This window comes from Serinus canaria, chromosome 3, assembly GCF_022539315.1.
Source record: "Serinus canaria isolate serCan28SL12 chromosome 3, serCan2020, whole genome shotgun sequence".
NCBI lineage: Eukaryota > Metazoa > Chordata > Aves > Passeriformes > Fringillidae > Serinus > Serinus canaria.
In genome coordinates this window covers 89,807,779-89,834,429 of record NC_066316.1, presented here as the reverse complement: position 1 = coordinate 89,834,429, position 26,651 = coordinate 89,807,779, and the positions used below count along the sequence as shown (strand labels likewise).

Below are 26,651 nucleotides of genomic sequence, written 5' to 3'. Positions count from 1 at the left end.
AAAGCAAACACTGAAAAAGAGATACAGACAGACATACGAAAGTGCAAAAAGGTGCAGCAACAAAAAACTAAGCAAGGAGAGGGGTGGAAAACCACATCACTTCTCTGCTAGGCTTCTTCACAGGTGCAGTTGGCCTCTTAGTCACTGCAGATTCAAAGATGGTCATCTCCTGCCAAGGCCATGCATCTCTCCTTTGAAGGCAACACAACGCTAAAGGATGTAAATAAAACACTCCAAGAAGATTGTTTTTCATACACTGTTAAGTGTAGTTAAAACCTGGCAACATTACTGTGTTCTCACAGAAAAACATCTCTGCTTCTCAACCTTCAGGATGCAAAACTGTACTTTAACAGCTTCCTAAATGTACATTTTAAGACACAAAGTTAATCCCACAGATGCTTAGAAAACCGCACTGTGCTATATGCAACCGATACCTGAGCTGATGCATCGTTTGAGCCTGACGTGTTTTGTGAAACCAAGAAGCATTCAGTCTGCACAACTGGAAATTCATCATAGCTCTGCAATTGTTCAACTAGAGTTTAGATTTGAGTCTCTGATCTAAACAAGTGCAGCGCTGAATTTAGAAAGTATGAGCCAATTAAGACAGACTTTAAAATAAAGAGAAGCATTTGAAAACATTAGCAGTCCCTTCCTGCACCATAATGAAGCCACTTAGCAGTGGTGATAGAACAAAAATCAATACAAAGAAGTACCAAAGAACATTATTTTTAGTTGGCAAGGCATGACCAGACTTGTAGCCTGCTTTTGTGTGCTTCAAAGGGAGATGATGACGGTTTTGAAAGGGCTAAAAAAAGAATAAAGAAGTTAGAGGTTCTGGGAACCAGTCAAGTAAAAGTGGAGAATTGGGTATGGCCTCTAGAAAAAATTACCCAATGAAGGCTGCAAAACCAGAGGACAGAGTGTCATGGTTTGACCCTACCTGGTAAATAACACCCCACAGCTGCTTGCTCACCCTTCTGCAGACCTGATGGAATAGGGGAGAGAATCAGAAAAAGGTATTAAAGCCTGTGTAAGAACAGTTTAATAAATGAACTAAAATTAACAATTACAATAACAACCACAATAATAATAAGAATAATAATAATGAAAAAGGAGATAAAGAGAGGAGGAATAAAACCCAAGAAAGACAAGTGTTGCACATTACAGCTGCTCACTACTCATTGACTGATGCCCTGCCCATCCCAGAACAGCAATTGGAGCCTCCCAGCCAACTCCCCTCAGTTTACACACTGGCCATGACATTCTGCAGTATGGAATATCCCTTTGGCTAGTCTGGGTCAGCTCTTCCTGACTGTGCTTCCTCCCGGTTTCTTATGCACCTGCTCGCTGGCAGAGCATGGAACACTGAAAAGTCCTTGACTGAGAGCACACTCTGCTCAGCAACAATTGAAACATCAGTGTGTCATCAACATTATTCTCATACTAAACCCAAAACACAGCACTGTACCAGCTACTAAGAAAATTATTCCAGATGAAACTAGGACACAGAGCTCTTACTATTGAAACTCACATGACAAGTGGTCTGACACCATCAACTCTAAAAATTACTTACAGCCATGCACAGTTTTTACCTATAAGAAAGTAGATGCAGCAGCAATTCATGCATTAGCAGGGCAATGAAATACACTGAAACACAGTGGCCTTTCTGTGATTGCCTGTATTACCATTATTTTACTCCTCCTTTTATACTGAACTAACAAATGCAGTACCCCTTACTGACTTGCTCAGTGCCATCTCTCTCAATCTCTGTGTAAGGATCTGCCACCCTATATTGCTGGTGTTCCCTCGAACTTGTGTTCTCCTCTAGTCCTTACACTGTATTCTAAGCTCTTGCAGATGGTGATGGAGACACTCACATAAAACTTCCCAGTCCATGGCTGAGTCTAGTGGCTGGGCAAACCCACTCACCCCTCCTACAGCCGGAGCAAACAAGAGGCTGCAGAGGCAACCATGGTCTAAGCTGCACCTTCTGGGGGGCAAACAAGTCAGAATTCAAAAAATTATGAAAAAACCTGCTCAAATCTTTTGAAAGAGGCTTTTCTGCTTAGGCATGCTACAGACCCAGAGAAAAAAATCCGTAAGTAACCAGGCCTACTGGACTGGCAGCTTACTTTTTGTCACTATATCACATATGTTGATAAAAAAAAGAACATTCTGCTCCATGCTGTACAAACACAGGTATTTTCCCCATTAATGAGGCTTTATGCATGCACAAAGTCATGCTCACAAGATTAATGCAAACCTTAACAACATGCCAAAATGCCACTGTACACCAAGCGAACCAAGGGATAAATATAGGATGCAAGGGATAAATGCATGACCCTAGTTTAGGACAACCAGATGAGTTTGCACCAGTTCACAAGGTCTGTGATCAGCTAAGAGCAAACTCTCCACATCAGTACTTCAAAACAGAAATGAACCACCAAACCACAATCAGACATTCACCATAAGCATCTGCTGCCCTGCAATCCACAGAAGCACGTACATGAAATTCAAGCACAACTTTCACTGTGTCCTTCAAAGCCAAATCCAGATTGTGCCTTTCCCAACAGTGGCCCTTCCTCACGAGCATGCGAGCAGCCATGTGAATGAACCGACCCCACAGATGGTTTCCACCAAACACACAGGCCATGCCCCTGAAGTAACATGACATTTCAACTTCAACATGCAAAAAGGTTTCTCAAGTTTCTTTTTCTAAAGGGCAGGACAATGTTAAACATTGAAGAATGTCATCCTCCTAACCGGTTAAAGGTTTAATTATTGTTATTTAAGTCAAAGGTTGTCCCTACTGTTTGGCAAGGAGATGATTCTCAAAATGATGATTTGAAACACTAGTGTTTTTAAAAGTAACCCAAGAGCAAGAAATAGTCCTTCAGGAAGAGGTTAACTGAAGGTTTCTGATTCAATTATGTGCATAGAAACAGCATATGTAAAGCAAAGCCTACATAGATTAAGGTTTATATAGGCTTATAGTTTCCCAAATCTTCATTGTCTCAAGTGAACCCAAGCCTGAGGACACAGGATCAGCTCAAGGACTAGACCTCTACTTTTAGACCACTATGGTGACAATGATACCGTAGTGGCAAATATAAGAGTAAATTTATTTCATTCATTTCTAAGAGCTGGCTTTAACTCAGTAGAGGAGCTGCTCCTCCACAAAGCTGTGGTCGGCTCCAAACCTTAACTGTCTAAGGGAAGAAGGCACTTTTCCACAACTAGCACTTGCTAAAGGCTTTTTAGTCACCACGGGCACAGCAGAAATACTGCTTTAACCCAAAATGCTTCCCAGCAAACTTTTAACAGCGAAAAGTGAGGGAGAAAACAAAATAAAAACTGCAAACTTGTCTGCTTATGAATTAACTAGCTAAACATATGAGATGTATAAGTGTATTGGTGTATTTGGTTTAATAAACTAAACTACCTTATTCTGCAAAATAATACTTGTTAGTTATTGTCTAACCCTGATAACTTCCTTGAGATTATACCAACAAATATTCCCACTGGCATACAGAAAAGCTGGGGTGTTACCTGAAATCAAAACTACCTCCTTTTTGAAATCAAGAAGATGTTTTAAAGCAGAGAGCCTGAACATGCCCACAGGAAGAACACAATTACCTTCCAATCCCTGCAAAGACAGCTGGCAAGAAGAGAAACAGTTTTCTCAAGGTCAAGAGGGAGAGGAGAGCTTCCAAGTGATAGCAGAAGAACAGTCACTTTGCTCAAATCACTGACCCAGAGTCTCAAAGAGGAGGGTTATGCAGGGATCAAAGTGCAGGGCACAATTTGAAAATGCAGGAAAAAAGGTTGATTCCACATTTGCTGTATTGCACAAGCAAATTTTATCTCCTGCAAATTCTAGGGCAAGTCAGCATATTTAGTCACTACGCACAGCATATCAGTTGGCAGGCATGTGTTTGATACAAAGTTTTGACATAGAGGTCAATTAAACACAGACAACTTTAGCTTAAATACAAGTTCATGAAATGTCTGTATATTTCTACCTGCCTAGTATGCCATGGTCATTAATAAAACTGTCATTAATGAAGCACAAACTGTACAGTTAATAAAGTTTTAATAAAGGCATGAAAAATACCCAGATGCAATGGGATGCCAAGGCTATCTCAACTCATGGCACTGAGCACACCATAAGTAGGATGATTCATTTCTTCATGGAGAAGTGACAACTGCACTTAGCAGCACGCATTTTTTGTAAAGTCTCTACACCTGGTAAAGAGGTTTATTCCTGTTGCGTGCAAGCTGACTATTTCACCAAGAAAATTAAATAATTCTCCAATGCATCCAATACAGCAGGAAAGCATTTACCAACCACATACTTCAAACAAGTTTGCTCTTGTGCTCTTATTTGCCCTGTAAGATAATATGTTCTAAATGCCAAAACACAAACAGAGAAACCAAGGCAATAAATTTCAGATTAATTTCATTAAATAGATATAAGGAGAGCCAACACATACACAGTCAACAGCAACCCTACAAGTTATTTCCATAATAAGACAGAAGGCAGAATTTATTTGATTTGTCAATCAAAAAAATCAATTCATGTCACTGTTTGCACTACCCTCATCAAACAAAGATCTAACTGCTGTTTGTTGGATGATGGGGACAGGTGCCCTCAGAAACCCAGGTATAAATCCCTTTTACCAATCAGCACTCAGGAACTGCAGGGATGTCAGCCTAAGCAATGCTCTCTTAACCATATTGCTGCAATAGCAAATTTAAACAGCCTTAGGAAAGGTCATAGCAAAGCAATCTGACCTGGAAAAAAGTTTTTTAAACAGACCAACTTCTATGTAATTCACTGATTATCCTTGTCATTTGTCTTTGTGTGTTCTTCCATTTAAGGGAAAAGCATTTTCAATGCTAGTGCGCACAAACTGCAGGAATCTTGGCATTTTTAGCACATTTAAGAATCACAAAACAAACTAGCAACTACATTACAAAGATTATTGTCCGTTTTTTGAAGTGTCTGGATGCACATGGAGAAGTGTGCTCTGACTATCATGCAGAAAGCATCAATTTATTCAGTCTATTATATAGCAAAACAGCTTTGAAAAGCTTATGCTGCAGCCTGGAAGAATGTAATTTTGTACACTGTAAAAACAGAAAAACAAAAACTGCGAGAGCTGAGGCAAACAGCCACCATGGTATTCCTATGTCTAAACAGTTTTATAGATCTCACCCCCACACAACCAGTTCAGGATATGGTAATGACAGAAGGAAACAAAAGAGGATTGACATTAAGAAGACAAAATGAATGAGTTGTTATGCAAGGGAGGTTACAGTAAACAGCATAATTACCTTTACATGTCTTCTCACCCTAAAGGAAGAGCTGCCAAATCTAAGTGGAGCTTATGTAGCTGTGAAGAGCCAAGATTTTGCTTGTGATCCACTTTAAGACAGCAGGAGCAAAACAATATGCCAAGAAAGAATAGGTAGAGGTATTTGTGGCTCTTCTCTTCAGCACTGAAAGAGCACCCCTGCCTCTCCCAATTCAAAGTCAGAGAACAAAACCTCCACATCCTGAACAAAAAAAAAAACCGAAACAAACCCAAAAAAACCAAAAACACACCACCAAGAATCCATTCACTCCTAAGGACTTTCTCAGTCCTAAAGAGCCTTCCTGGCATGAGCTGTCACAGGGAACAACTCCGCACAGCACAGGCACTCTGGCTTCCTGCCCTTGTGGTGGGAACCCAGAGGCAGAGAGCTGAGTCCCCCACCATGTGGGTAGCAGGTGACACCTGACACGGCACTGAGCCCACCCTCCCATCCAGTCACTGCTCCACACCACCACTCTGCTCCTGCCCTGCCTATGGGGCAGCAGCAGCAAGAATGAATGCTCACTGGTGACATCCTTTTAGCACCAGGCCCAAGAGGGTCAGAGGGGACAACAGTTCACAGAGGCATGACACTGTTTTAACAGGGCACTCTAGGCAACCGCTGTTTCTCTCCCAAAATTTTTTCTCAGGTGGAATGCAGACAGCATTAACTGGGAGATTTGCTTTGTCTGCCACTGAGTGAGGGTTGCTGAGACCACCAGAAGAAGGCAGAAGACAAGTACTTTAACCTTGTGCTTCGTCTGGGTGTCCTTTTTTTCCACCGAACTCAGCAGAAACAGAAGCTTTTGATGTTGCAATGTTTACTGCCCCAAAAATAAGGAAGGTAAAGGAATGAGGTCAGCTCAGTACTTGAGAGCATTTAACCAATTAGCAACTGAATGTCCCTTATGAGGAAGGTACTTGCATAGGGGCAGCTCTGGATCACTTAAAGCTGGGCTCTCCATCTGTGGCTGCTGGGCTTGAGCACCAGATCAGCTTGAAATCCTAAAATATTGTCAATTCCACCATCATTCCCAAAAATCTGAATCTTCAAACATATTTTCAAAAATCTGCTCCTAGCAAGTTGCAAAAGAAAGTGCAAATAAAGGAACTGTCCATAGGCCTGATGGATCTAAAGCACTGTTTCAAATTTACCTTTTTTTTTTGTTCTGTTAACTTATCTTCTCTCAGTAAATTCCTCTTATAAACAACACAAAATGAAAGTCAGCAGGGAAAGAAGAGATTAGACTAGAGAATTCAAAATATTTTATTTCAATTCTGGCTATACTAAAGACAAAGAATGTAACAAGAAGAATTCATGCAGAGAAATTTAAGAACAACATCAACTTACTAAAAATACTGCAGTAAGTAAACCCAGAGACTGGTCAGACAGCACATAAACAAGTATCATTAATGATACTACATTTAAGTACCAAATATGCATGAGTTTTAATCAAAGATAGTCCATCTGATCAGCTGCTGCTAGGTAGAAGGCACTAACTCACAAATTGCATCTGTTTTTTAAAAAGCAGCATGAGGCACAGAGACCATCAGGCAGACCTTTGCCAGCTTGCAAGACAAAGCCACATTGCATATTCATTTTACTGCTGCTCTTCCTGGTTGCATTTGAATGCTAAAATACAGGGGACTTAATTCAGAACACAGGACAAATTCATTTAGCTACTTATGAATAAAAAACACAAAGAGCTTCCAGCATGCATTACATATGTAATGTGTGTTTTGCACGAAATGCAGTAAAGTCAAGCAAAATTCTGGCATCTCTTCTAGTGCTCTTGACCAATATCAGCTGGCAACAGCATCCCTGAGGGCAAATCCAAGCTTAATTTCAGCAAACTCAGCACAGTCGTCCTTTTCATTTGCTCCTAAGTTCTCATAAAGTTAGGAAGGGATCTCCACCCAGCTGACACAGCCATCTCCAGGTACCACAAGGTAACATCCTCCCTCTGCGCGCAAGAACAGCTGCCTCCAGCCAGAGTACATGCGCTGGCTACCTGCCGTGAAAGCAGACTAGTGCACCACAAATACATGAATAGTCATATTAAAAATTCCAGCTTTTATTGCTAAACAGCATCAGACGATCATGTGTGCCACAGGCTGACTCTCCCCGACACAGCTTCAGCTGCTGTTAGCAGTGGTGAGCCTGCACCAGGACTTATCTCTAGCTATGGAGCATTCTAACAGCAGAGGAAAATCTCGGGCTGTGACTGCACCAAAGGAGCAAGAAGGGCTTAGAGTGAAATACATCGCAAAACTCCTCACCGTTATTCACAAATCCTTACTTAAACAAAATAAATCCCCTCCCTCTAGGCTTGCAGCTTAATACTAATGCAGCAGCACCATTAGCCCGCGTCTACAAAAACCTGGCAGCTGCCAGCCCTCCACCCAGCCGCGGCCACCGGCGATAACTTCAGCCGCGGCTGCCAGGTTCCTGGCAAGGAGCTGCTGTGGCAGAGATAACCTCACTCTGGAAGCAACCTGGCCCAAAACTCCGACTGCACAATCATCCTCCTCTAGTTTCAGCTGCAGGGCGTGTTTCCATTTGCAGAGAGCGGTTTTAGAGACTTCCTGATGGGAAGCATCCCAACTGCAGCCATGCCCCTGCCTTGTTTTCCCTCGCCATCGCTAGGAGCCGGCTGAGCTCTTTGCTGGAGTTTTCTGTCACAGCCACAGCCGAGAACTCGGCCATGGCACTGAATCCCACAGCACCAGAGCGCACCCGAAGCACTGAGAATACAAATGAGCCGTACGGGGCACTGCCGTTCAGCGGCGGCCGGGGCACGGAGCGGGCAATGCACCCAGCTGCCGGAGGGAGGGAGGGAGAAACGCCCCTTGTCGTCTGCCAGCAGCCCTCCTTGCTGAGCCAAGGTGCTACTGCTGCTACCCAGGTCTGCAAAACTGACCTTTTATCTGCAGACTCACAGCACAGATCGATACGGGAAAGCTCTTTGGAGCGGGATCCTCAGATGCTGCATCCCTGGGAATCAGGGGAAAGGAGTGAGGGCAGAAAAGCAACACACGCAGGCAGAAAAGGAGAAAAAACACTGCCCAAGACAACACGTCACATAACCCCAGGCACTGCTTCTAATGCTGCTGGTGCCCGAGGGCTTCCAAGGAGATGAAAGATAAAAGCAAAGTCATAAAGTTTTTAAGAAAGTCCCTGCACAGGTATCTGACACACTGACACATTTCTGTCGTCTGCCCTTCCTTTTCTGCTCATTTCCTAAGGTATGTAAGCTTTAAACACCTAGGTTTTAAAACAAGCGGGTCCCTTTCAGGAGCACTGCACATCTCCAGGGCACATCTGGTTTAACGCGGCGTCTGCCCTGTCCCACACTCAGACCCGCGAACTACCGAGCCAGCGGCTCCAGTTCTAAACCAGTAAGGCGGTCAGGGGCGCCGGGCAAGAGCTCAGGGAAGAAGTAACAGCCTTCCCTTCCGAGGCCGACGAGCCCTTCCGCTGACACCGTGCCTCTCCGCTGGGCTGCTCCCCCGGCCGGCAGCAGCCGCCTCAGCGGGGCCGGGCACCAGCAGGCGGGATGCACACCCCACACAGCCGCCACGGCGGAAAAAAACGGGATCAGGGTTTCTGTCTGGAGCCGTGGCAGCGCTCAGAGCCCCGCGAGCTCTCCGGGAAGGCAGCTACGGCCGAGGACGGGGCTGAGGTGCGGGGTCTCCTCCCTTCCTGCCCCTGTTGTTTCACCCCACCGGTGCCCCGCACGGCGGAAAGCGCTGCCGCCGCCGCCCGGGATGCAGTATCCATGGCAATGCGGGATTGCATCATGTTCTTGACTGAACTGCACCGGGGAAAAGACGCTCCCGGCGAGAGCCCCGTCCCTTCCGCCGCCCCGTCCCCTCCCTTCCCCGGCCGGCCGGCCTGCCCGCCACTGCCGGCGCCGTTCCCGGCCGCAGCCCCGCCGGGCACCAAGCCCCCCCCCCCCCCCCCCCGCCCCCGCTCCGCGCACGGCCAGCGCTGCCGCCGCACTTGTTGCGCGCCCCGCGGAGCGGCGCCCCCCGCCCGTCGTGCCCCCCACCCCTCTCGTCCTCCGCATCCTCCTCCGGGCCCGGGCGGCCGCGCCGCATCCCGTCTCCGGGCGGGAGCGCCGGCGCTGCGCTCCCTCCCGGCCGGGGACGCGGCCCTACCTGGCGGCGGCGGCGGCGCTGGGGGCGGCGGGCGGCACCGGCCGGTCTGTCCCGCTGCGAGCCGCGGGGCGGGGCCGGGGGGCGGGCGCGGGGCGGCGGGCCCCGCCCCCCCGCCGGCCGTGGGCTGACGGTGACGTCAGAGTGGTGCGGGGGGCTCACGGGCGGCGGCGGAGGGGCGCTATGACGTCACGGCGGCAGAGAGCCAATCGGGCGGCGGGGGCGGCTCGAGAGCGGCTGGTGCCCCCCGGGGCTCGGGGCCGGCGCGTCCAACAGGTCCCGGGCGGGACGGGGAGCGCGGAGCGGCGCTCGGGCCCTCAGGGCTCTCAGCCCAGCCACGGCAGCGGGGGGCCCTGTGAAAAACAATATCGGACCATGTAATTAAAGACTCTCGTAATGAGGTGAGCCGCGGGCCTACATTAAAGGTCTCGGGCAGATGGAGTTGATGTTTCCTGTGTTTTGAAGTAACGGGCTTTGCAACGTGACAGCATTTTTGAATGTAAGCTCTGGCTGCAGTTAAGTAGATGGTATTTTTAACTCAGTCGTATAATAAACCCGCTGGTTTTGCTGTGTGATTTACATGCATATGCTGAGCTGGTCCTCAGAGTATCAGATGTCTGAGGAAGGAATCTCAAAGCACCCTCTTTGGCTTCTTTCCAATGTCAGGGATGCTCAACAGAGGAACAAAAGTTGTCCACGCTCTCCAGACACTTAATTGCCTCCCTGAGGTCCTAACGGGGCAACAGTGAGGGTGCGTGATGTTTGTACGGCCAACAGGAACAAACCAGTTTGTTTCTTTCCCTCTCTCACGTATTCCCTCGTGATGGAAGATGACCTTTTAATTTTCCCCCCTCTGTAAGAGTTTGTTCCATCTCTTTGTTAATTAAATGAAAATGCTACATAAATAAAGAACAGCTTTGCTTTGCAAAGGAGACGAGTCGCAATTTGCATGGGGTTTATTCAAGATCAAGTATCTCCACTCTATGGAAGCAGTTAGCAATTACCACATTTGGTCACCACAGTATAAAGAGGACATTAACCTATTTGAGAGTACCAGAAGGAGGGCAACGAGGATGTGAAGGTCCTTGTGGGGAAGCCATATGAGGAGTGGCTGAGGTCACTTCGTCTGTTCAGCCTGGAGGAGACTGAGGGGAGACCTCGCTACACTTTTCAACATCATCATGAGGGATAGTGGAGGAGCAGGCACTCATCTCTTCACTCACTCAGAGGCAGGACTTGAGGAAATGTCATGGAGCCGAGTCAGGGGAGGTGTAGGCTGGATATCAGAAAAAGGTTCTTCACCCAGAGGGTGGTTGGGCACTGGAACAGCTCCCCAGGGCAGTGGTTACAGCACAGCCTGACAGAGTTCAAGAAGCCTTTGGACAATGCTCTCAGGCACATGGTGTGACTCTTGGGGTGCCCTGTGCAGGGTCAGGAGTTGCACTCAATGATCCTGGGGAGTCCCTCTGACCCAGGATATACTATGACTCTTGTGAGTACAATAATACAGAGTGTTTCCCAGTGAGATCAGAAATTATGTTCTTTAAACTCCTCCTGGGGTAAGACAGAATCTCTCACTAAAGGATTGAGGCTATGCCACTGCTCTTTAATTTTATTTCTTTTATTAGAGTAGGATGTTAGGAATGCTGTTTGGTTGATGTTGTAGGGGTTTTTTCCTCTTTTTTGTTTTAAAGCTTAAATATTTATTTCCCTGAAGGACCAAACCCGTCCCTATGTGTTTTAACACTTTGGAAAAAAAAACCCAACCCTACGAAAACCAGCACAACTGTCAGGTGAGTATGCCTTTCTGAAGGCCCTTTGCCCAAGTTTGCGTTTTGGATGTTTCTGAGGCATCCCTTCCTATTTATGAGAAGTCAAGTAATCTTAATTGCATAAGGCACAAGTCCCATTTTTTCTCACTGGAGCCAAAATGTGCTGAGCTCACTGAAACATGACCAGCATTAGGTCTTTTCACATCTTTCACACTTTATTTAAAGCCCTTTTCAGTGTGCTTTAAATAAAATTCCTTCCCAACAGGCATACACATTTGTTTCCATGGTTTATTGATGAGAGATGATTGCACTGAGTATTACTTTCACAGCCAAAACAGCTTTCTAAATCTGGAAGGTGCTTAAATTATTAAGACTCAATCTGGCTGTTTAAAAATAAAAAATAAGAACTTGAGATGCAGAAGGGGATGGAGCGGGCCATAGAGAGTGTAGCTGGGCAGTGAGGAGCACCCTGTGCAGGAAGGGGATGTGCTGCTTCCTGGTCCCCATGCTGCATCCCACAGGCAGGGAAGCATGCCCCGGGCCCACCAGAGGCTGGAACATACCTGCTGTGCCTCCCTTCACTGTGGAGCTTGCCTTTCTTGTTTGGTGGTGGGGTTTTAATGAGACTCTATGCCCAGGGTGCCAAGTAAGTGGCACTGGAGAGGGATGACACAACAGCTGATGTAGGAAACGATGAGGCTTGGGGGTGAGATTTTGGTTTTCCCAGCCCGGCTCCAGTGTGAGACTCCCAGACTGCCAGCTGGCCTGCTGGTTCATCCTTCTCCAGGTATTTCCAAAGTGCTCATGCTATTATCAGTCAGAGAACAAGAGCAATGTTCAAGCATGGGAAATGTAATTTCAGAATTACCCATTTGGGAGAACTAAGCAAACAATGCCAAATGTTTTGGGACTAATGTTTGGCATTTAATAAGGGTAGGAGCTGGCCAGTGTCATTCTGGGCTGCAGATGTACTGAGGCCCAGCATCATCCTCATCTTCTTGCAGCATCTGCAGGTTTGTCAGGAGTGAAGACATTAACATTGACCTCTCCACTGAGCACTGATGAAATTGCTGCTGGTATGTTTGCTCAGGAAGGGCTTCAGGCTTTAAAGAAGGGCAAATGAAACACTATTCAGGATTTAGACAGAAGGATTCCTAGGGGTTATGTAAAATAAGTTATACCTTGCATATAATTTTACCTTGTGTCTCATTGTATTGTACTCCTGCCTTTTGAGAGAGAAGAGGCAGAATCTGAGCACTGTGGAAAGTCAAGTCCTAGGTGACCCAGCCTAGGCAGCAGCAGCAGAGGTGACAAAGAAGCCTCAGCAGATAGGGCTATCCTCACTTGCTCAATGGTACACAAAGAGAAGAGGTTAAATAGATACTACTGTTTGAGAGTATGGGTAGGAAGAGAACAGCTGGAACATTTGGAAGTGGAGTGAAAAGTCAGTGAGAGCTGCAGCACTGAAAGGACAAAAGAGCTTGGAATGGAAGGCCCACCAGCATGGTGTTTGAAACTAGCCTGGATAAAGGGTTAAAAGTGTGTGTTCCAGGGAAACAAGCCCAAATGGTATTCTTTTGGGGGGTGAGTTACCAAATCTGTCTTATTTTTTTTTAAAAAAGATTGTTAGAAATCCAAGCTATGCCTGTGTAGTAGTGGTTCATCATACACACTATAATGAATAGGTCCTTGTTTTGATTAGAAACAAATTAATCCAAATTTTCCAGAAGTAAATTAAAAAATTGATTAGAAATAACCATCATTTGCCACTCAGTCATCTTAACAGGATTTTTCAGTTCTACCTGAGTTTGCCTTGGCATCCATCCAAACTGACTGTGGCAGTTCCATGTTCTTTATCAGCACAGTAAATGGGATGTGATTACTGTTCCTAGATCAAACACTGGACTAAAGAGTCAGGCTTGAAACTGCAACATCTATTTCTTCTGAATATGGTGTTTTCTTCTGTTGTGCAGATGACAAATGCCTCATGCTGTGTGTACAGCTTTGTCTAACTTTTAAGTACTTGACTGTTGTAGAAAAAAGCTTCCAAGCAAGTCTTTCTTCACAGTTTTTTATTTTCAGGACTCATAAGCAAGTGACTGGATGAAGCTGGTATTTTGAGATTCCAACACAGAACTGGTGTGAAGGTGCTCACTTTCTGTTCTGAGGCATGATCACGTTACAAACTTAGATTTTTCCAAAATTCTTTTGGGCTAGAGTGGAAAAAAAATCTAGATCCTGTGTTTATAATCCATTTTCATGCATTTTACATTAACAGTAGTTACTATTCTGCATTTCCTCTTCCTCTTATGTCTCCCTGCAGCGTGCAGTACTGTAGGCAAATAATTGAATAGGACTGAAGACCTGCACCAACTCACCAAACTTTAAGTGTATTTCAAGAGCCATATTTACCCTAAATAGTGTCCCAAGAGACCAAAATATTTTGTTTCTTGTAAAACAGGTCAAATAATTATGGAATTTTCTCTGTCGCTAGTGTTAGTAGGCTCTTCTTTCTCATGCTCATAATTTCAGAGAGAGAAAATGTGATTGAAGCCCACCCTTGTCAATGCTGCTACAGCTTTAATTACCCCAAGATCAGAAAATAGAGTCCCAAGCATCTTGCCACTATATAACAGCTAGTTTGCTCCTATGCAGGGCAGTGGGACAGAGGCACACTGGGATGACTCTGCCTGCTGGCCCTCCCCGGCACACTGCAGCCACCAGCGAACCCCTGGATGGGCTAAGGTGGGCCATGCCCTGCCAAAGCCTGGTCTGCCCCGGAGACAGAGGTGTGGGTTGAGTACAGGTTATAAACAAGTCAGTACCGATTTCCACTTCTCCTGCAGCCGCTGTGAAAGAGGCAGCCTGCGGACAGACGGCACTGGCCACGTGTTAGCCGAGTTATTCACTGTGGAATTCTGCCTTAAGTGACGGCTTTCTTCATGCCCATGTTGGAAGTACTTGTCATCAGAAACATGAATCTGAATGGTTAGTACGTGTTGGAATTTTTAAAGTATTAAATCTATTCAGAATGCTTTGTTGGTGGACCTGATGGTGCCTCTTCCTGATAATCAGAATAGTTATTAAGTGATCACTGTCATCATGTTTTTGAGGAGACTGTTTCCCTACAGAGCACTCTGATCCTGATATAAGTCCTTTCCTCTTTCAGCTTTAAATGTGCATAGAAAATCTGTTGTGCATTTTGAGACAACCATTATACCTGGACATTTGTCCTGAGTTAAAACTATTGTATACTGTTTCAATAGTCTGTTTTATTGAAGTATCACTGTCTGTGCAGACCAGCCTGCAGCCTGCCTTCCTGGCTGCAGGATACTAAAGCCTCAGTACACAGCTCTGAGCCCTCCCCTGCCCATCTTCCCAGCAGAACCTGCAAATCCAATGTGCTGTCTCTGCTGCTTGCTCAGCTAAAGTGTTCAGATATCCTTTCCCACTTTTAAGGATTATTCCAGCTCTCACCTGGGAAGGCAGAACCTGCTTTTGCTCTGTGGTCTTTGCAGCCTTCTTGGGACCTCCACTCAAAAGGCCTGGGAAAAAGGAAGGTTGAGAATATATTTTACAGGCAGTTGGGAAAAAAATAGCCAAGATAAAAACCATATAAAATAACTGGTGTTTGGGAGTTTTTCAGATTCTCACCGACCATCTTCAGAGAGCCCTCCGGAGATGTGCAGCTGAATAGTGAACCACTCAAAGCAGTGGCTGCTGTTGATGTTTCTAGCCCTGCTGCTGACCTCAGGAGAACTGTGATGGAGCCTTGGGGGGCTCCTCAGCTGTAAGCCATCAGTAGCAACCTGCCAGCTATTGGGAGTAATCCCTGGTGAGGGATACAGCAACCAATCCTGGTCAGGTTTTGTGTGGGAGGTATTTTAACATAACCCTACTTCTTGTCAGATGAAAAGTATTTTGGCTTTCCCTGGGAAGGATGGGTGGTTTGGTTTTTATTCTCCTAGGAATGCAGTTTTTTCCCAGCAGTGAACAATACAAGATATAGGTAGATAAAAGTGCTGGATATTCCTCTCTTCCTCCCTCATTCTTATGTTGTTTTGACCACTCACAGTGTAAACTCAGGGCAGGGATTCTTTCCCACTATATGCATGCATAGTACACTCCAAATACTTACATGGGAGAAGGGTATAGAAATGTCCCATTCCCTGGAGCAATTTTGGTAATGACCCAAGGAGCTCTAGGAGAAGATTGAATACACTCCTGGTTGCTATCCAGAGCAGCCTCATGGGCTCATCATGAGGGTGTAAATAAGCAAAAGTCTTAGAGATGGCTGAGTCCATTCCCTCACCCTTAGGCAGACTGAGATTTTTCCTCTGCATATCCAAATATACTGAACTATTCCTGCTGTGCAAGGTCAGCAGCCAAAAAGAACATCCCCAGCCCCACAGATCATCACGTCCCAAGTGTTTAGGTTGAGATTGTGCCTGCCAACCAAAGCCATGTTAAAGTCCACAGAAGGTCATGATAGGGTCCTGGGAAAGAAGAGTTCTTGCTTTGAGCAGAGGCTGCAGTCTCTGGGGACTGGTCTTCAAAGAAGCAAGCCTGATTTACACTTTTGAAAATAATTTATATTTAAAACAATGCTCTGGTCAGTCTCATTAATTTCTTGTGTCTTGCCTTCCTCACAACTCTTTTTAAACTAAGTGTCTACTTACTTCAGCATGAAAATAGTATTTAAAATACTTGTGTTTGCTTTCAAAACTTTTTTTTTCATGCTGCTGACATTTCTCCAGACTTATATTTATGTATAAATACATTTGAGCTTACAGTCCTGTCTTTCAGTTTCATGCTTTTTTTTCATTAGGTCTTAGACCTATTCTGATGACACCAAACATTTCGTCTGTGTCTCTGGTACATAATTCGGTCTATAGTCTTGTTTACAACTTCCTGCCTTCATAATTTATTGCATTTTAAGCATTTTCAAGCTGCAGTCTGCTAAAACCTGTTTATTTGTCTGCTGTTATTTTTGTTTCCAATCCTTTGACAAAAATTTTCATTTCAGTACTTGAGCAGCAGTATCTGACTAACAATTATTAGGGTTTCTTGTGTTTATTGGCCTGTTTGAAAAGGAGGATGGCATGATTACACTATTGTCAGAATCTACATAGTGACCTTTCACATCCATATCCATCCTACTTAGCTTCATGGCGCTGGTGATGTGATGGATGTGGGTCATGTTGGCTGCTTCCTTGAGTAGAAGGTTAATGCATCCACACCTCTAAGCAGCCACCTTTATGAAAGTATTGAATTACAAGATCCAATCCTTGTTTTTTGTATGTCCTTATTTCTGCCACATAACTCCATTTTAAATGAGGCAAGTCCTTCTTTTTGAGTCCTACCACAGTTTTGTCTCTTGCATTTAAGGTTTATCTTTTCTATGATTTCTGTGACAAAGTATTTGTTTCTGAACTTGATCTTATTTTCTGCTTTGGCTGTATCACTGTCTAATTGCTGTACTCTTATGATTTGATACCTTTAAATGCCAAATTTGTATCTAATTGAATTTAGAGGCATTCTGTGTTCTTGTAATTGTGTTTTTCTCATTTAAAAGGAAGTGCTTTAGTATAGTTGGACTAAAGGCTGCTTTTATTTTATTGTTGGAGTAATTTTGTTCACTGAATTATTCTAAAATTGGAAGTTGCTGTAGATTGTTCACTGCTGCTCCCAGCCTCTGCATGGGAATGGCTGTTGTGGGATGTCCTTTGACCCTTTCATCTCCAGGATGGCTTCTCTGTGTCAGGACAAAACAGCTGGAACTCAGAAGTGCCAAATTACTGGTCTTTAGTGAATTACCACATCAAGCCACAGAATGAAGTTGTTTGTGCTCTTACTTTCTGTTGGAAATGAGAAATGAAGCGTATGAGTCTAAACCTTTGCAGATCAAAGGCACCCTGCTATGCTTTTGCTGGGAACTGAGAGCTTTTAGTTCCTGCTTCTGCACAGGCACTTAGTCAGCTGCAGGCACCTGAGACCTTAGGTGTATTTTAACAAGAGCAAAAGTAGTGCAATGTATGCTGAGGACACTTACTGCTGCTACCAGCTCTCCTCAGCATCAGCAGCTCTTCTAGGCATGTATATGAGAGTGCATCTCTTCTCATAATTACTGTTTCACTACCAACATGCTAAAATTAGACAAGTTAAAAATTGTCTGAGCTGAAATGCACTCAACTCCAGATACAGTTATCACTGAGAAAAACTGCTTTGAAGCTTTAGCTCCAGATAGGTGATATCCTGACATCCCCCTCACCTTTCACTTGAACAAAGCTTTTTGCATGGACTTAACACACATGGATAGTCTCTGTAAACAGCTCTTCTTGTCTTTTTATTGTATACCAGTCGAAGCATTAGAGGCTCAAAGGAGTGTATTTTTTTACATAATTCCTTTATGCCACCTGCCAGCCAGGGAGTTGTTATTTTATTCCAGTAGTTTCTCATTAACTTTGTGCATTTTCTGTGTAGGGGGCTGCATAAAACATCCTCTGAAACTTGGAAGAATATTCAGTTCCCTCCTTTATTCTGTGCAAGGTGTCCATACTCCTTGTTTCTTACGTCTTGCAGATAGTGGGTGTGAGCCCTGCACAGCATGGACAAGACATTCTACCTTTTAACTGCTGCCAAATTCAATGAACTGTCAGCTTTGATGTATCCTGCTTTTTCAACCTACTTTTACGAGGAAAAAAAAGCATCACTGAGTCTATTTGCTTTTTTGCTATAGCCACTCCTCATATCATTTTGACAAGGTAGTTGCCTTGTTATATCCCTTGTATGGATCATTGATCGTGTCACTTTTTATAATCATTGCAGTTTTATTCCAGCCCTGCAGTGAGAGCACTCTCAGCAGAGAAAAGGGAGTGCACAACGCAGACTTCTGCCCTCTCCTCACAAATGCAGTAGCAGGAGATTCATCATCAGAGGCTCTTATCAGAAACCCCCATTCTTCACATTGTTTTGGAGCTCTTGGCAGACTTTCTGCTTTCACCCACACTGTAAAAGCTTGTCTAATAATGCCAACAGTGTGAAGCCCATTAAGATCAGAATGGCAGAATAACTGAGTCCATCTTTGCCTTTTGATAGTGGAGTGCTGTCTTTTTTAAAGGAGGCAGATTAAGTGCGTTTCAGCTCATAAAGCTGGCAGATTTATGACACTGAAGCAGCAATGTATGTTTGCCCCATGAGTGCCTGGTGCCAGGTTGGGTTGAGGCAGCACATCTCTTCCTCAGCTGTGTTTGTATTGTGCCTGCTGCAGAGAGGTCTGGCCCCATCCACAAGGAGCTCCATGGGATGTGACCTTTGGGCAAGACTGCTTACCACCCCTCCTGCTTCCAATACATAGCTTTGTTATACTTGGATCCTGTGTTTTATTTCAAGGTGCTTGCTGTTCCCCTGCCCTTTCCTCAACCCTAGCCTCTGCCAGACTGACTTTAAAAACTGCAGTCATCTGATTTCTTCTGGAACATTGCTCTGACAAGGAGGCTTAGCGTTCCCAGAGCTGCGGCTTTAAAGGATGACTATCCCCAGGGGTGGCAGGATGGGCCACACAGGCACTGAGGGGCTTTGAACTCCACTCTGTGTGTATTAGCACCACAGACTAGCGCCTCTGTTTAATACATTTATCAGTGTTTCTTACTGCACCATTGTACTCTACAGTATGTAGAATTGATTTGACATGAATCAGCAGGGGCAGCTTGCAAATCCCAAAAGAATGATGTGCAATGTTGGCTTTATTAAATACTCATCCCTAGTTGGTGCTTGCAGCACAACATTGCACACCTAATTACCCACATGTAGAACTGTGTCAGCAACCTGCCTAGGTAGGGTGCAGTAAACTAACATAGCTAAGGTGTGATGGGTTTCTTTCTTTAAAAAGATTATGGCAAAGAGGGAAAGATCTGGTTTACAGTTTTACAGAACCAGGATCCAGCGTCTTCTTAAACTCAAATTGCCATTGATTCTAACAGTAGAAGGAATGAGCCTCATATTGATTTTAGACAACAACTAAAAATTGGATTTTGTGTGGAAAACTTTTCTTGTCTTAGATCATGACTAATTACATCACTTTGGGTAAAAGCTATTTTAAACCCCCATAGTTATCATATTTCCTTTTAAATGCTATTTTATCTAAAAAAAAAAAAAACAAACCAAAAAACATGTCTTGTGAAGGGGAAAAAACCCAAATTCTGTACTCAGTTCAGTTTTATCTGCCAGACAACATTCTGCATTCTGTAAAAACTGTAAGGAGAGGTGTGCACTTGCAGATTCTAAGGGCGAGGGCTGGGAGCAGGGTGCCCCCGGCTCTGTGGGGAGCAGCGGTCCCATCGCTGGGAGCAGAGTCCCCCCGGCTCTGTGGGGTGCAGGGTGCCCCGGCTCTGAGGGGAGCATTGTACCCTGGCTCTGAGGGGAGCAGAGTCCCCCCGGCTCTGTGAGCAGGGTGTTCCGGCTCTGAGGGGAGCAGCGCTCCCATCGCTGGGAGCAGAATCCCCCCGGCTCTGTGAGCAGGGTGCCCCGGCTCTGAGGGCAGCAGCGCTCCCATCGCTGGGAGCAGGGTGTCCCGGCTCCGTGAGCAGGGTGCCCCGGCTCCCATCGCGGCACCCCAGGGCAGCCGCGGTGACTCAGGTGCTGGCTGTGGCCCAGCCCTTGCCGGGAAGCTCGTGTTTTATTTTCCACAGTCAGTTCTGCCTCAGGATGTGCTGCTGCGGGCCACTCCCTGAGGTACTTCAAGGCACGGGTTTTTTTTGTTGTTGTTGCTGGCGTGACCAAGGAGCTTTGGCTAGAGGCATGAACAGGTTGTGCTTGGCTTGATTCATGCTCGCTCCTCTTCTGGGAGTGCCTGGGGAAGTGCCCGAGGGGCAGCTTGAGGTGCTGATAACATCCCAGCAGATGTGTAGGGACTAATTATTTATGCCACGCCCTCTTCACATTGCTTTGGCCTTAGCTGAGGTGCAAATGTGCCCTGCCCTGGCCAGGAGCAAGTGGCCCAGGCCACAGCAAGCATCTCTGGTGTGCATGAGATGGGAAGGCAGCACAGGGCTCCCAGAACCGACAGGAGGGATGAAGTCCTGAGCATGGCTTTGAAAAGGAAAATAAGGACTGTAGAGGAGGTGTCTTGTGTCTTATGAGGATTCTTCAGCAGATCTTCTGGACCTTAAGGGAGAAAATCAGTTGGCATTATTTGGAGCCCTCTCCCTGGGCATAGTATTTATACAGTAGGTATCACTAGCAGAAGCTTTGCTTTGTGAGACACCTATAAGTATCTTTTTATGTTTAGATGGTTCAGATTTTTGTTAAAATTTGAATTCAATCATTTAAATTCTAGCAAACAGTGAGTGATGTGGCTGTCATGATGCCATGCCTGGCACAGCATCTCAGCTTGCACCACTATGGAGACTTGTGCTTTCCTCCCTTACAGGAAGGGTAGTGGGCTGGGGCTGAATGGACACGAGCTGAACAGAAGTTTGGGACCCAAATTGCTTCCAACATCATCCAGTACCTTTACCTGTTGGTCTTGCCCATTTGCAGGTCAGTTTTGCGTTAGTAACATGAACCTCTGCCTGGCATTTTCTCCCCACACTGACTGTCCACTGGCTGATGTCTCTTCCAGTCTGTCAGTCTGTGCTCCACTAACCATGACTATTGAGTGTACCCTTACAGCCCAGCATGGGGATGTTTGGGCCTTGTTCACTAGAGGAACACAGACGTCTCTTTCCTCACACTAAATTTGCATGGTCACGTTGTCATCTTAAATCTTGTGGTTAGGACCAAAGTTGCTCCATCAGACCACGTTTCATCCCTCAGATAAATTCAGATCAGAAAAACATTCACCCATTTCATATGCTATTTTTTTTCAATACCAGCATTGCTGGCATCTGTCTTCAGATACTTTCAGAACGTCCTGTTTTTCTTCTAAAAATATATACTTCCTTCCTGTACCTTCCGCCTTTTTACATGATATAGTATCATCAAAGTCACAAATATTTATGGTGTTGGTTGTTCAGTTAGCTGAGAAAAAGAATCAAAAGAGAAAGTCATTAAGTAAAACTGCAAGCTAGTAGAACACTGGTGAGAAAACAAAAGGAAGTTATCCTAAGGGCAGAGCTGAGTAGCAGAAGAAATCAGGTGAAGTCTGAAGAGATGGTAATGAGGAAATGCTGCCTGGAAAAAAGATGGCAATTTGAACAGCCTAAATAAATTGTAGAACTAAAAAGAATACATCCATTCATATAAAATCTATTGTAACATTCTCTTTTTTGAAATACCAGTGGCAAAACCCAGAACCATATCTTATTTTAAAACAGCAACAGAAGCTGTAAGCTTCACTTTCTTGGAAATATTTTTCTATCACCAGCAGTCCAGCCAGCTGAAGGTAAACCATCTCCCTGGCTTTGCCAAGTACCTGGACCTCCCTCCTGCTAAAGAAAGGCAGGAAACCAGAAGGAAAAGATGCCAGGGGCTGTCAGCACTTCTGCTCAGCTCTCCAGCTGGTGCAAAGAGCAAATGGCAGGAGAACAGCTCAGCATGGTGGGAAATGCAGCACCCTGTGCTCCAAGGCCAGCAGCAGCTCATCAGATAGCCCTCGTCATTACTGATCCCTGGTGCCTTTTTTTGTACAGTGCTAAACATCATCTTGGCTGTTTTCCAGCCCACATGACTGCCTTCTACCTGTTGAAATTATCTTCAACAGTTTGAGGTAGGTTTGGAATCTTTCTGCATGTCCTAGGTGTGCTCAGGAGATGTGTCTGCTCCGTGTCCTTACTGCAGCTCCTGACTGAAGGCACAGAGGTGATGCCCTCCTTTCTCTATCTCTGCCACTTTTTCATGTCTTAGAGCAAGGTGCTTAATAATTTTGCTGGGTTTTAGGTCACATAACTGGAAATTGCTTTCAAGGCCTAAAATATGGCCCTAGCCTTATTAACAGCTACGTGCTTCCAAACAGGAGAGACCTTGTATATGAGTGCCATCTACTACTTAAGGAAGTGTATGTCCAGAAAATTGAACAGAAGTGCCTTGTCAGCTTCCCAGGTGACAGCTGGCCTCCATTGTCTGTTTGCTGTCAGCCCACAGGATGATCATGTAAAACCTGCTGGCTGCAGGGATGGAAATAACAAGTCTTCTTTCACAATTGCCCCAGGCTGAGAAAGGCAGAGCAGGACTCATCAATGCTACAAGCAAGGTGGGGCAACTGCTGTGGGAGCTGGGGACAGGGGAGCTGTGGGCTGCCTACCTTGGCTGCTCTTACTCCCAAAGTCCTGGCACCTGGTGGCTCTGATCCCACTTTGCTCTTTCACCTCTCCCCAGAACCATAAACAGAGTTTCTTCACACTTGAATTTTGCTTATTCTGCTGAGAAATTTGGAGCTGCTGTCATATACCAAATTACTGAACTTCAACTGACAAACATAAATCTTTAATCACAGTAATTTACCCTCAGTGTGCCACTGAAAAAAACAGATCACATTCTCCCAGCTCTGTTTGGGCAGTTGCACAATTTCCAGGAGCTTGAGTGAGGGGAGGACATGGCCTCTAATCTCCCAAGAGAGTCACAGTTGCTGCTCAGAGTACCTCCTCCTAAATCCTCTGAGCTCTTGGGCAGTTTTCCTTTCAAATTGCCTTGAAAGTATAAAAAAAAATAGAGTAATCTGTTAAGGCAAGCTTGGCTGAATGTTTCATTGTTCCTTTGTTTCTCAACATGTGGAAGCTGATTTACTTCTGCTGCTACCCAGTTAAAGAGGAACAACTGCTTTATAAAAATAACACTTGGGAAACACAAGGGAAAACAATTGGAGTTTGAACATGGATGGCCATAAGCCCAAAGAGAGTCATGTCTGACAATGAAGAAAAGCTACACAGATTTATTCTTTCTATATATAAAGCAAACTATGTTTTTAAATCCATAAGAACAGATGCCCTTTGTTTTCAATGCATGGTCAAAAGCAGTGGCATTGGTAGCAGGGAGAAACAGTTTTAATGCTTTGCTGGGGAAAACAGCATTGGCACTTCCCATCTTTGTCAGTGAGCTATTCCCCAGCTGTGGCAAACAGCCAGCCATGGCTGGGGCACACTTGAACTCCAGGTTTTCCCCTTTTCCCTCCCAGCTGCAGAGTTCAGTGCTTGCTCCGAGGTCACTGAGTAAGCCTGTTAGACAAGCTCAAGGTATTATTAACATTGAAATATTCCTGAGCTGCTCTTGTGATCTTTTTACAATACTACCAAAGATATGCTAGTGCAATATTATATTATATTATTTCCAGGCAGAATCTGAAGAAGCCAAACATATGATGATAGGTACAACTGTATTTTAGTCATCCACAGAGGGCCTTACTGAAAGCACAAGAATGAGCTCTAATGTCTGCACAATCCTGTGCTTGATTTCTTACTCTTTCTTCCAGGATCCACAAGAATTTTAGCTTGCAGCCAGAGGAGATTTTGGTTTTGCTATGAAAACAGGACAAAATAATAGTTCTCACATAAAATCTTAAATTGTGTGGTAATCCTAACTTTTAGAAGATGAGAATAATTTAAGTGAAACCACTTAAAGCATTTTGCAACACTTTTGTGTCCTCTGGTAGTAGGAAGAGGCTTTAAAATGTGGATACACTGCAGGCTATTTTATCTTGCCAGAAAGATGTGTGCAAGTACATGTGTCAGCAGAGCAATAACCACTTTCTTCTCTTGCAGTAATTTGAAATTTCATGCCATTCCTTACACCTCCTGCAAAACGGACTATTAAGGACAAGGCCTAAATGTAGCAGTCACCTACTGTCTCTTCTAGATTTTGTACAGAATGAAGCTTTTATCAAAAATCACCTTTTCTGGGATTTTTTTTTTTTTGTTGCTTTCCTTGTTCTTGTAATTGCACAATTCAAATGCAACATTCAAAAGGGGTAAATGCTCCTCAGAAACAACTTTCTCTCTCTACCCATTGGATACTAATAACTGCTGTAGTGGACAGGACTGGACAGCAGGCATGCTGTACTCTTGATCTGTCTTCCTCTTTTAAAAATGTTGAACAAAACTTTACCCAAAATATGTTCAGTGTATTTGCAAAGGACTCTAAGGGTATTGCCTTCATACATTTAAACAAATCCTGAGTGCAGATGTGGGTTATACAACATCACCAGTGAGTGGATAAGCAGACAAGAAAAATGAAAGATAGTCTGTTTACCCATTCCAATTTCAAAACCCTTCTGCTGGATGGCTCTCTGCTGTCACTTACTGTCTGTGCAATGCCAAGGTAACCTCAGTGCTGTAACTCTGCATCCACAGCAACACGGGGTGGGGGGGGGAACCCACATCTAGCAGCCTACCTGGTGTTGATTTTAAATGCTCTGAACACGCCCTTCTGCCAGGCAGGGGTTTGCATGGCTTTGCATAGTCTTCATAAGTAACACATTTCTGCTCTGAGATGTGATATCTTTTAAACAAATGCCATATGGGGTTGAAGTTGAGGAGTGAAATATGAGATCGGTAGCATTGGAAAAATGGAATATTGGTCTTGCACTGGAAATCTGTGAAGAATGAGGAGGGTGTGTGAGTTTGTGCTTAGAAGATCAGGAAAGCTTCTCCAATGGTCTATGAAACAGGGACCAAGCTAGAAGATGAAGGAAAGCATCAGCAGAGCTAAGGATGTGAGCATATCATTCACCACAAATTTGAGATATGAGGAGATGCACATGCTCTGCCAGCTAAAACCAAATTGTTGATGTGACTTCCTATCTGTCATGTGTAATCTGACACAGGTAATGACCTCATAAAACATTCGTGGATACAATCAGGCTTTATGGTAAAAACTTGAGGAAGCATAACACCTATTAAAACTCCTTTGGTGCTGTGTTTTTCCATGGATCCTGGGTATGCCCCAAAATGTAAGAGCAGATTGGGGAGTAGCAGTGAATCAGAAATGAGGAATATCCTTCCTGCTGGTGGTCTGTCTTCAGAACATCAGGATATGCTCCTACCATCCTGCCCAAACTTCCTGATGCAGTATTTAGAGCCCCAAAAAGCTTCTATTTGGAGAAGATCCCTTTCTGCTTTTAGTGTTACACTCTTTTTAGTCTGAGATATTCAGAGCAGACCTATGATGCTCCATCACACACAGCAGTGTTCTGGATGCTTAATCTCAAAAAGCAACATCATACTCTGGACCAACCATGATGCATTTTCTGATCTTTTCCTCTCTGTGTTTGTGTGTGTCTCTGCTACAATTCAATCATTGTCATTTGGACTACATCCAAAACCTGCCTGAAGCTGAATGGTCATTAATTTTGTACTAGTGAATACACCAACTTGGGTTATGTAGTTGTGTGTATCTTGTACAGATTACTGGATTGGAAAGAAGTTTATAGCTGAGGTCTTCTTCAGGCAAGTGGAAAAAGCCTTGTTTGATCAAAGTGATTTGGAATACTCAGCATGGATTTATGAAAGGGAAATTGTGCTTATTCAAACTCATGACCTTCTACAAAGAGAAGAGTGGCTTGGTGGAGGAGTGGATGTTCTCTTTCTTGGCAATAGCCAGGGTTTCAAAACTGTCACCTGTAACATCCTCATAGACAAGCAGAGAAGTATGTGCATGATAAGTGGACAATGAGGTGGACTGACAACTGTGTGAATTGACAGGCTTAAAGGGTTGTGATCAGCGGCACAAAGTCCATCTGGAGGCCTGTTACTAGGAGTGTACCCAAAGGGGGATACTGAGACCGCTATTAATTAACATCTTCATTAATAACTTTGGTGATGGGTGATGGGACAAGCTCAGCAAGTTTGTTGATGGTTCAAATTGTGATGAGTAGCTGATTCCATTCAGAGGGACTTGGACAGCCTAGGGAAAGGGGCAGAGAGGAATCTCATTGAGCTCAGTAAAGAAAAATACAAAGTCCTACACCTGGGGACTCCATGCTTCTGTTCAGACTAGGGGCCAAACAGCTGGAAAATAACATGGGAGAAAAAGGCCCTGAGTATCCTTCTGGACAAGCTGACCATGAGCCAGCAATTCTCCCTCATGGCAAAAAAGGCTAATAGTACCCTGGGCTGCATCAGGCAAAGTGTAGCCAGCATGCTGAGGGAAGTGATGCTTGCCCTCTGCTCAGCTCTGGCATGCTGTGCCAGTGCTGGACTCTCCTGGACGAGACAGGTATGACCTCAATGAATTGGGTCCCATGAAGTATCTGAGAGTTGGTTAAGGGACAGGAGCAATTGTCACATGAGGAAAGGCAGAGAGAGCTGGGAATATTTGGACTGGAGAAGAGAAAGCTCAGGAGGAATCTTTTTATTGGATATAAATACCTGATGGGATGATATGAAGAAGGCATGGCCTTCTTCTCAGATACCAACAAGATAAGAGGCAATGG

General features: G+C 44.7%; 1 protein-coding gene across 7 annotated transcripts in view; it reads right to left on the bottom strand.

Moving 5' to 3' along the window:
• The window catches only part of ELOVL5 (ELOVL fatty acid elongase 5), a 39,490-nt gene extending 29,854 nt beyond the window's left edge, over positions 1–9,636 (bottom strand). For 2 of the 7 annotated variants that reach the window (XM_018919797.3, XM_009094633.4), the window contains exon 1: positions 3,637–3,765. The gene's annotated coding sequence lies outside the window, so the exon portion shown is untranslated. Of the gene's footprint in view, positions 1–940; positions 986–3,636; positions 3,766–8,278; positions 8,353–9,409; positions 9,430–9,518 lie in introns of those variants that run through there. The other 5 variants (XM_030235265.2, XM_050972768.1, XM_030235264.2 and 2 more) reach the window with 5 other exon arrangements.
• Between the last annotated feature and the right edge of the window lie 17,015 nt (positions 9,637–26,651).